This window comes from Canis lupus, chromosome 6 (genome assembly GCF_048164855.1).
Source record: "Canis lupus baileyi chromosome 6, mCanLup2.hap1, whole genome shotgun sequence".
NCBI classification, from domain to species: Eukaryota; Metazoa; Chordata; class Mammalia; order Carnivora; family Canidae; genus Canis; species Canis lupus.
In genome coordinates, this window is record NC_132843.1 from 3,581,025 (window position 1) to 3,592,898 (window position 11,874).

Sequence of the window (11,874 nt, forward strand, 5' to 3'; positions counted from 1 at the left end):
CTGGGCCACGAGGGTGGTGGCGGCTAAAAATAGTGATGCAGGCCTCGGCCGTGGCCGCGGATGGGGTTCCTTCGCTGCGGCAGGGTGGTGCGCGCAAATGCAGGGATGGGAGGTGAGGGACTCATTCTCATTGGTCAGGTTGTCCAAATTCGCCCAAAGCTTTTTCCAGCCAGGCTGCTTTCTTCTGTTGGGAAATATAAAGAAAAATAAAAATCTCCTGCCAGCCCCCCAAAAAACTCTCCAAGGGAATGGAAGAGACAGAAAAGAGTTTTAGTATTGAGTCAGCATTAAACCAGAATGTGATGCGCATCACAGGCGGTCCCCTACGGAGATTGCAAAGACAGCAAGAAATCACCGACATCCATGTTCTCACGTGAGAGGACTCGACAGCAGCTTTTGTCACACAGAATGCACCCTAAATTTTCCTGGTAATTACAGTGGCTGCTTTTGTTTGCTAATTATCTTTATCCAAAGGAGCAATAGAAATCTCATGTCGTTACCATGGAAGGTAGGTTTAAAGCCAGGTGCTCCCGGAAATTGAGCTAACATTTCAAAGACAGGGCTCCCAGGACCTTGAGCAAAAACGTTGCTGGATTAAAACTGGCAAAAGGCCTACAAAGCTTTTCAAAAATATTCACACACATCTTAAAAGGACAAAGAACGTACAAGTTTTCTAGAGTAAATGCTCTTCAAGAAGGGAAAGAAGAGGTTTTTAAAAAAAAAAAAAAAAAAAAAAGAGGTTTTTTGTTTTTTTTTTCCTTTTGCACCAGGGAAAATTCAGATTTTTTTCCACACTGCCACAACCAGAGTCAGGTACAAAGAAGCAGGTGCATTTGCTTCGACGTGGATGGAACTGCAGGGTATTATGCTGAGTGAAATGAGTCAATCGGAGAAGGACAAACATTATATGGTCTCATTCATTTGGGGAATATAAAAAACAGTGAAAGGGAAAGAGGAAAGGAGAAAAAATGAGTGGGAAATATCAGAAAGGGAGACAGAACATGAGAGGCTCCTAACTCTGGGAAACGAACTAGGGGTGGTAGAAGGGGAGGTGGGCGGGGGGTGGGGGTGACTGGGTGACGGGTACTGAGGGGGCACTTGATGGGATGAGCACTGGGTGTTATTCTATATGTTGGCAAATTGAACACCAATAAAAAATACATTTATAAAAAAAAAGCAGGTGCTTGTTTTGTTTTTTGTTTTTTTTTAATTTATTCATGAGAGACACACAGAGAGAGAGAGAGAGAGAGAGGCAGAGGCACAGGCAGAGGGCAGGGAGCCTGACATGGGACTCGATCCGGGGTCTCCAGGATCAGGCCCTGGGCTAAACTGCTGAGCCACCCAGGCTGCCCCAGGTGTTTGATTTGTAAGGAAGACAAAGCTGTGCAGAATGAGATGGGGGTTGAGGGCAGGGGACCTCTAGCCTGCTACTGAATCCCAGCACTTAGCACAGCACCTGGCACTGAGTGGGCATCCAGAGCCTATTTGTACAATGAGCTAGTGAAGTGGAAAGAGCACACAGAACCAGCCAGAAGATGGCTCTGCCATCTACTCACATTGACCTTTACTGCCTATGGCTTTAACCTTATAGTAATCTTTTAAAGTTGGTGTTACTATAGCTGTTTTATAGATGAGCAAACTGGGATTCAAGGAGGTATAAAAGCTCTCTTGGTGTTCACACATTAAGGGATGGAGCTGAAAACAAGCACTGGCCATTCCCAGGCCTTGCCTTGGCAACCTGAAAGGCAAGACAGGCTCTGTGCTTTCTAGAGGGGGTTAGGCAGAGAGTCCTCAGAGCAATGCAGATGGAAGAGCCACCTGGCTGATAAGGCCCATGGTGCAACTGCTGAAGCAGGGGTGTGTGTGAGGGTGTCCTTTCCTGTGGGAGGACCTTTCCTTATCGAGGGCTAAGCTGCTGACAGACCTCAGCTAGCCATATAGGCCTGGACGGTGGGGTTTGCACGATTCCCCCTCACACCTCTGCTACCATGGCCCACAATTATGATCTGGCTGGTGTGGAACATGTCCTACGTGCTCAGCACTAGGAAGCTAGGTACTACTCTTTTGGTTTTTAAAAGGCATCATCAGGACACCTGGGTGGCTCAGTAGGTTAAGTGTCTACCTTCGGCTCAGGTCATGATCCCAGAGTCCTGGGGATATAACGGAGAGTCAGGCTCCCTGCTCAGCAGGGAGTTTACTTCTCCCTCTCCTCCCTGTTCATGCTCTCTCACTCTCTCTCAGATAAATAAAAAAAAAAACATCTAAAAAATAAAAATAAAGAGCATCATCATTTACAATCAGCATTTTCCACAAATGCGAATGGAGCATGAGGCTTAAGGAATGGCACTGGATGCTGAGTGAGTTAGAACACACTATAGTGGAGACAGCCCCTGTAGGTTGTTGCAGGTTTGAGAGTAAGGAGCTGCTGAGTTTGCTTCGCACCATGTGAGGAAACTAAGACCTGACCAGGTAGTGCCTTGGTGCAGAGACCTGCTGTGTGGTGGTGGAGCTAGTAGAATGGAGAAGAAACGAAGACCACCTTCTGTCTCTGCACCCTGCGACACAGCTGCACAGCCACTTGCCCATGCCCCACCCTCAGGTCTGCCACACAGCTGTGGGTTCTCAGGAAGCCACGCCTGGCTCAGGTGTCACCCCATCTGTGCGGCCTCCACACACCTCCCTCTGAGATTCACCACCCTGTATTAGGACCGTCGGTAGTTTTCTGGATAAAAACCTTTGGAGACTAGGAACTAGGTTATCCTTATTCTTGGTATTTCCAGAGTCTGAAACATAGTAGGTACACAATGAATCGATATTTTTTGAACCACAAACGGAAGTCATATCCCTGCTTGAAGTCCTATCCTGATACCTCCACTTTTGGTCAAAGACCACACTTTCCTTTGTGCTGGTACACCAAATCTGCTCCAGGAGCAGCAGCAGCTGCATCCCCTAGGAGCCTCTTAGAGATGGAGACCCTGGGCACCCCCTCAGCCCCACCACGCAGTGGGCAGGGTGGGCAAGGGGGCAGGCATTTGTGGTTTAATAAGTTCTCCCAGGGACTCTGATACCAATGGAGACCAACTGCCTGTGATCCACCGGCCTGATCCACCAGTGGGATTGGGCAAGGTGCTCCTTGTCATTATCAGATGCTCGCTCATACTATTTCTTTCAGCCAGATTGTGCTCCTCCATGCTTGTTCTGGAAGCATCTTCCAGATTAAAAAAGAAGTATATGCAAAAATTCAGAAGTGTGAGGGGGTACACTGCTCTTAGGAGGCTGTAAGTCTCCTGTGAGGCTGGATTGCAGGGCCCAGGGGGAAGCAGGAAGAGTTGAAACTAGAAAGGTAGACAAGGAGCCATATCACAAAGGGCCTTATATTTCATTCCAAGAAGTTTAGGTTTTATTTTGAAGACATGGAGTTTTGACAGATTTTAGAGTTTGAGATCTCTAAAACAGTTCAAAATACAAGCAAAATCAGGGAAGTACACTTGGCTGGCTATGTGGTGCTTAGTGAAAAGGAGATGAAGATGCTGTATTACATCTTCCCCAGGAGCCTTGCCTATCCCAGGTCTGTATTCAGAGTTGCCTGGATGCCCTGGAGCCTGCCTGCCCCGAGGCACCCACGAGTCTCTACTGCAGCAGTGTGTGTGTGCTTATATCCCCAGGTGGGTGTCTGGAGGAGAGGCAACCATGTGCTTTTCATTTTTCCATTCCCAGTCCCTGGAACAAAGGGGCTTAACATATTCGATCCGCTGAGTGAATAGGAGAGATCTGCTCCAACTGCCTTTGGAGATGATAAGGGGCCACATCATGAAAGGTTGAGTGGTGGTCCCAACCGTGGCTGTGTGTTGGAGGAATTAGAGGAGCCTTGAAAAATACTAATGCCTGGAACCCACCCAGGGGCTTTTATTTAATTGAATTGTCATGTGGTCTAGACTCAAGAGCTTGAAAAGCTCCCCTAGATGATTCAAAGGGATGGCTAATGTGGAAAGTGGTAAGAAGTAGACCAGAGGCCTGGTCTAGAAGCTGCTGCCCTAGCTAGCACAGAGGAGAAATGAGTGCTTGGGCTGGCACAGTAGGGATAAGACTTGGAAACACTTAAAGACCTTTTTTTTTTTTTTTTTAAAGATTTTATTTATTTACTCATAGACAGAGAGAGAGAGGCAGAGACACAGGCAGAGGGAGAAGCAGGCTCCATGCAGAGAGCCTGACGTGGGACTCGATCCAGGGTCCCCAGGACAGGCTCTGAGCTGCAGGCAGCGCTAAACCGCTGCATCACCGGGGCTACCCCACTTAAAGACCTTATAATCAATTGGGTTTAAAAGAGAAGGAAAGGAAGGATTACCCACCCTCCTTCTGTCTTGTGCTTCATCCCTGTCATTTACTGAAGAGTTGGTAGTTTGGCTTACAGGGTCCCTCTCTCCATTCCCACTCCCTGACCCTCGCCATCTATTGCCTTTATTCTTTTTTTTTTTTCCAAATTTTATTATTTTTTAAAGTAGACTCCATGACCAATGTGGGGCTCAAGCCCACAACCCCAAGATTAAGAGTCGTGGGCTCTAACAACTGAGCCAGCCAGGCACCACTATTGCCTTAATTCTTGGCACTATCAGTACCTGTGTGGATCATCCATCCAGAAGCTCCAGCGTCTGAGTCCTGGGCCTTCCTAACTTTAGATACCTTCATCCCCACTTGACTTCAACCACCCACTCCCCACCAGGCCTGCTGCCTGGGTCTTGCTTATGTTTTGAATTTCACCTTAAGCATCTCAAGCTCCAATATCTCACTATGGGGGACTCTCTGCCTTCCTAATGGGACAATGACTGTATTTAGGTGGCACCTCTCTCACATCAGTAAGTGCTCAGGGAAGGCAGATCCCACCCCACCTGCTTCAGTGCTGGGCTGAGGTCTGAGGGTCTGAGACTGGCTCAGGAGCCAGCTTGTGACCCAATGCTGGTCACTGAGCATGAGAGAGCCTGCTGTGAGGTTGCAGGGAGAAAGTTCTTTGCTCCAAAGATCAGAAAATATCATTTCTGTTGCTTTACTCCTGGAACTGGTCTGACCACCTTGCTACCAGCAGGAAGATGAAATCAGCACAAGAATGGAAATTTATAGGATAAAGGCAGTATTGAACCCCTTCTCAGCTGGCCTGAAATGCCCTTAGCTAGGGACTCACAGCCATGCCATAATAAATATTCTCATTACTTCATGTCACTTGAATTCACATTCTAGCATAAAGCCCCCAGCTGATACACCCACCCTCTGACCACAGCCTCCAGTCTTTCTCATCTCCAGAACACTCTGTTCCATCCCATTCCATCAGTGTCTCCTGACCTTCCTGCTGTCCCCACTCCTCCTAGGCCACAGTTCACACACAACTGATCCCAGTTCTCTCCTCTTCATGTTGGATGGATACTACAATCTACCATCTCTGGCCAGGGCCCAAAGACCTCTGTGCTACTGTGAGAAGTCATAATCTTACAAATAACTGCAGAGGGAACAACAGGTGCCCTGTTGCATCCAGACCTTCTAAGGATACTTTTCCTTGTCTTTGGATAGCATCATCCCCCAAGTGATTCCCAACCTTGACCACTGTCTCCATGCCTCTCCTTCAGTTCCTGTGCCCTCACTCTGGCCAAATGACTTTACTTCTTGCTAAAGGGAGACAATTAAACTAGGAGGTGTGATCTCTTTCAACTTCAGACCCTTTGCTTAAGACAGGTTGGGCCATACAGTGTGTTGTGTTGTTAACAGCGCCATCCCCAGAGGGAGGCTGCCCAGGTTCAACACTGGATCACCACCTACGAATTGTATGAACTTGACCAAGTTGATTAACTTGTCTGAGCCCCAGTCTCTTTGACCGTAGAATGGTTGAACAGGCCCGTGGCTGTCAGTGCCCGGCATTGCCAGACACATACCAAGTGTCCAGTATGTAGTGGTTCTTATCACTATCTAGACCCAGGCCAAGCTCCCCTCCCACCCTCCAGTCTCAGGTGACCCCTGCTCTTCTTCTGGGTCCCCTGTCCCCTAGGCACTTGCTCCACAAGTCATCTCTTCTGTAGCACCCATTTCTCCCACACACGGAGCATTTCACTCCACATCCACCCTGGATTATAAATACAGCCAACTTTCAACTTGAAACCCACCCCCCACAAAGCCCTTCAAATCTCCCCCTTGACTCTGCACCTGTCTGTGCATCCTTAGAGGAGCTCAGGACCTGAGCTCTTTCACTCACCTACTCATCCCAAACAAACCAGGTGGGTTGATTTTTCCTTGCTCGGGATTTGCAGAAAACTGAGGAGCAATTACTAACCACCCTCCACTTAAATAGGCAAAGATTTGTTATTTTTAATTAAATGTAAAATGAGGGGCATCTGGGTGGCTTAATCGGTTAAGTATCTGCATTCGGCTCAGGTCATGATCTCAGGAGCCTAGGATCTAGCCCCGTGTGAGTCTCCCTGCTCAGCAGGGAGTCTACTTCTCCCTCTCCCTCTGCATCCCCCACCACTCATGCTCTCTCTCTCAAATTAATAAATAAAATCTTTTAAAAAATAAAACAAATGTGAAATGAAACAATGTACTTGTTCCATAGATTTATTTGAGCAGAGATAGAGCTAGCTCAGAGGCTGCTGGGCAGACTCACTGCACCCCTAGGCAGTTCCTGAACACTTAGCCAGAGGTGTAGCGAGCTCTGCGCAGTTTCATGGTTTCTACTAACCCCCAAACTTATATCTTGATCTCATTTCAATCCCAAGCCTCACACCCATCTATCCAGTTACCCAAGGGATTTTCCCTAGGTCCATACCTCAAACTTATCATGGCCCAAGAATCTTCTACCATAAGCAAATTCCTTTCCAGAATTCACTGTCCAGGGTTCTGGTATCACCCAGGCACCCCAAGCTAAAGTAGCTCCTTACCCCCTACATCCTACATCCAACCAATCATCAAGTCCTTTGAATTTACCTCTTACGGATTGTTTTAATCCATTCATTCTTCTATATACTCTAAGAGCCAATGTGATTTATTTTTTAAAGACTTTTTTTTTTTTTAATTCATGAGAGACATATAGAGAGAGGCAGAGACACAGGCAGAGGGAAGGGGACTTGATCCCAGGACCCCAGGATCACAGCTTGAGCCAAAGGCAGACGCTCAACCACTGAGCCATCAATTGAGGTCCCCCAAGCCAATGTAATTTAGTCGTTGTAGTTAAAGGCATAGGTTTGCAGATGAACAGTCCTGCCTTCCTTTCTGCTAATTGCTTGACCTCTCCAAACATCCATGTCATGATCTATGAAATGGGAATTCTAGCAGTAGCTACCCTGTAGGATTTGTGAGAATTTAATGAGAGTACAGGGAAAGTCCTTTAGCACAGTGACTGGTGGGCAGTAACAAGTGTCAGCCATTCTCATGGTTAGTATTGGATACCATCTGCCACCGCTGAGCTAGCCCAGCCCTTCACCACCTCTCTTCTGCATTACTTGGCCCCCTACCTGGTCTCACTGCTGCTCAGCTAGCCGCACACAATGGTGCCATCTCCAGGCCCAAACATCACTCGTGTCATCAGCCTATGTCACACCCCCTTCTAAAGCTATGTTTGACTGCCTCTGGGTGCTGCTCCCTCCCAGGCCCTCCTGTGATTGCTCCTGCATGCTTCCACCATGACTCTCAGTGTACTGTTCTATGATGATGACATCCTTGTTTGTGTTTCTGCCTCTCCCACCAGATTGATGTTTATTAAGGCGGCAGATTTCTGGGTTCCACCTCTTACCTTTTAAATTGGCACCTTGAGGGGAAACCCAGAAATAGGCATTTTTTTGATGAGCAGCCTAGGCAGTGGTAAGGGTCCCTGACGTGGGGAACGGAGTCCTCCACACGACTGTGGGCTCTTCAAGGATGAGGCCCGAGCCTTACTCAGTTTTGTATATCCAGGACTGTCCAGGACCTGGCAAACAGTAAGCATTTGATAATTGCTTGTTCAGTGAGTCAGGGATGACTTCAGGGCAGTCATGAACCTGGGAGTGGCCTGGCTACAGGGCGGGTGTGTCTCCACCTGCAGTAACCAGTGGCAGAGCCATGCAGTCAAGTGCTCCAGGAAGCCGGATGGCCTCTTTCTGAAAGTCTTTCAGCTAGACCTACTTTTCGTTTTATCAGTTTGGATTCGATATATTGAGATCTTGTGTCAAAATTTCATTTTTACAAGAGTCTGATGCTAAAAAAATAAGTTGGAAAACTGCTGTGCCAGTTTAAACGCTTTTTTAATTCAGAGAGAAAATAACCTCCAAGTAGGTAAGAAGTTTTAAAGAACTTTTAGAACCGTTTCTTGCCAGCCTCGGTGGCGCAGCGGTTTAGCGCCGCCTGCAGCCCAGGGTGTGATCCTGGAGACTCAGGATCGAGTCCCACATCGGGCTTCCTGCGTGGGGCCTGCTTCTCCCTCTGCCTATGTCTCTGCCTCTCTCTTCGCTCTCTCTGAATGAATAAATAAATAAATCTTAAAAAAAAAAAGAACTGTTTCTTGCCCATTTGCCATGGATATTGCTTCATTCATCCCAGGATTATAACAAAAATTAGGTTGTGATTTTTTTTTTAAGATTTTATTTATTTATTCATGACAGACACACACATGCACAGAGAGAGGCAAAGACACAGGCAGAGGGAGAAGCAGGCCCCATGCAGGGAACCCGATGGGGGACTCGATTCCAGGTCTCCAGGATCACACCCCAGGCCGAAGGCGCCACTAAACCGCTGAGCCACCCACCGGGGCTGCCCTAGGTCATGATTTTTAAAAAAGCTTTTACTTTGATTCCAATTAGTTAACATACGGTGTTACATTAGTTTCAGGTCTGCAGTATAGTGGGCAAATGGTTCCACACAGCACCTGCTGCTCTTTAGACTCTGATGTGTAATTGATCCTCAAATACAGGTAAAGACTGGATTTGCAGAGATTTCACACTGTCGTGCTGTCAGAACAAGATGGCAGAGGTCCATTGGCATCTAGATCTTCTAAGATCCTACATATATAATACCTTGGAATCCAAAGATATGTTCTCAAGCTAAATTCAGAACTATCCTGAACCTCAACACGGCCAAGATCCTCTGGCACATTACTAAAATAGAGCATATCTCCGTGACCTTTTACTTTCTATGGCGTATGTTTCCATTACATAATTAATTCCTCTTCTCAACCCCTACATATAATTTCTGAAGTAAGTCCCTCCAATACACAGCTTAAATTTTGCTCCTTATTTCTTCTTCTGGGTACTTTATCCCACACAGCCTATGTAGTTTTTCATTAGAAACAGAAGATACCATTTCCTACCCAGCTTGCAAACCCCCTTCCCATTATGCCTGCTGGCATTGCAAACGATGGCTTATGACTAAGGGGGCGGTGTCCAAAACAATCATCAGTTTTCTCACAAGAAGACAGGACTGAGCAAAATCTAGGAGCTTTAGATTTGCGTACAGTATTGTGGCCAACACTTTCAGAAAAATATTTGATTATTGGGGCGCTTGACTAGCTGAGTTGGTGGAACATGTGACTCTTGATCTGGAGGTTGTGAGTTCAAGCCTCATCTTGGGCATGGAACCTACTTAAAAGGAAAAAATTTCATCATTACCAAGTAAAATGGTGATTAAAAAAGATTCTAGGGATCCCTGGGTGGCGCAGTGGTTTAGCGCCTGCCTTTGGCCCAGGGCGCGATCCTGGAGACCCGGGATCGAATCCCACGTCAGGCTCCCGGTGCATGGAGCCTGCTTCTCCCTCTGCCTGTGTCTCTGCCTCTCTCTCTCTCTCTCTCTGTGACTATCATAAATAAATAAAAATTAAAAAAAATAAATAAATAAAAAATAAAAAAAATAAAAAATAAAAAAGATTCTAAATGTTCTGCTGTTGTCATTCATGGAATTTGCACTGTTACAACTTGCATTGATGTCATGTCCTTCTTTTATTCATTATTATCTAGGAGACATTAATATTATGTCTCTAAGTTCCTTTACCAAGTTTTTGAAATGCACAAGGCACGCTTGTCTGAGAGATAGATAGTCCTCTCCTGCCACCTAGTGGGGAAATACGGCGGCACAGCTCTGCATGAACTGTCTCTGGTTCCTGGTCCCAAACATCTGTAAAAGATTTATTTATTTATTTATTTATTTATTTATTTAATTTATTTATTTATTTATTTATTTATTTATTTATTTATTTATTTATTTATTTATTTATTTTCTTTTAAAATATTTTTTATTGAAGTTCTATTCTAAATGATTTTTTTAAAAAGTGTTTGCTTCGTCGTGGATGGAACTGGAGGGTATTAGGCTGAGTGAAGTAAATCAATCAGAGAAGGACAATCATATGGTTTCACTCATATGTGGAATATAAGAAATAGTGAAAGGGATTATAAAGGAAAGGAGGGGAACTGAGTGGCAAATAATTAGGGAGGTAAACCATGAGAGACTCCTAACTCTGGGAAACAAACAAAGAGTTTGGGTAGAGGAGGAGATGGGGGATGAAGTGACTGGGTGATGGGCACTAAGGAGGACACTTGATGGGATGAGCACTGGGTGGCAAATTGAATTTAAATTAAAAAAAAGAAAACTATTTTAAAAACAACTATATTCAACCTAAAAACAAAAAACAAGTGTTTACCAATCTCTCTGCTAGGAAATCATCCTCTGAATAGATACTGGCATATAGGTATATAAATATAGATATGAATATAGATACATCAATAAGAATGTTCATTCTGGCGTCTGATGTACAAATAAATTGGAAACAGTGTAAACAGCCCTTGGTGGCACAGGTGCACCGAGTGAACCAAGACGGTGGCTCCCGTGGATCTGGAGTTGAACAAGGCCTTCACAGAACTTCAAGCCAAAGATATTGACATTCAGCAGAAGGTGAAGCTTGCAGACATACGGATTGAACAGCTAAACAGAACGAAAAAGCACGCACATCTTACAGATACAGAGATTATGACTTTGGTAGATGAGACTAACATGTATGAAGGTGTAGGAAGAATGTTTATTCTTCAGTCCAAGGAGGTAATTCACCATCAACTGTTAGAGAAACAGAAAATAGCAGAAGAAAAAATTAAAGAACTGGAACAGAAAAAATCCTACCTGGAGCGGAGTGTGAAGGAAGCTGAGGACAACATCCGGGAGATGCTGATGGCACGAAGGGCACAGTAGGAAATCTCCAGCCAAAGCTTCCTGCCCCCTCCCATTCCTGGCAAGGGCAGGTGGGGGGCCCATGTGGAGAAACTTCTCTTCTGCCCTGGTGGACTTTTTATTTGGATGATCTCATAACCCTGTGTTTTCTACTTCATCATGATACCCCTTTGGACCCCAGTTCTGTATTTTTTATCTTGGCTCTATCTGCCACCCCTGTCCAGAACACTCTTCTTCCTTGGGGGTGAGTCACAAACTCCCAGGAGAGGTAAGATGGGAGCCATACATTAGGGGAATATAAATAATAGTGAAAGGGAATAGAGGGGAAGGGAGAAGAAATGGGTAGGAAATATCAGAAAGGGAGACAGAACATGAAGACTCCTAACTCTGGGAAACAAACTAAGGGTGGTGGAAGGGGAGGAGGGCGGGGGGTGGGGGTGACTGGGTGGCGGGCACTGAGGGGGGCACTTGACGGGATGAGCACTGGGTGTTATTCTGTATGTTGGCAAATTGAACACCAATAAAAAATAAATTTATTATTAAAAAAACAAAAAGATGGGAGCCATACAGCTAGGGGAGTTCTGCCCAAGCCTATTAACTAGTTATGCTTCTTAGACCAATAAAAGGCACGTGTTCCCCCAGCCACCCTACGAAGTCTGCCTTTCTTGAGCTGAAGGATGAGAACCAAGGGCCAGAGAGGTAGAGGCTTTCAAT

The 11,874-nt window shown here is 45.8% G+C and overlaps 1 pseudogene; it reads left to right on the forward strand.

Moving 5' to 3' along the window:
* Positions 1-35: 35 nt before the first annotated feature.
* On the forward strand, positions 36-11,311 carry LOC140634850 (prefoldin subunit 1 pseudogene; annotated as a pseudogene).
* Positions 11,312-11,874: the final 563 nt, after the last annotated feature.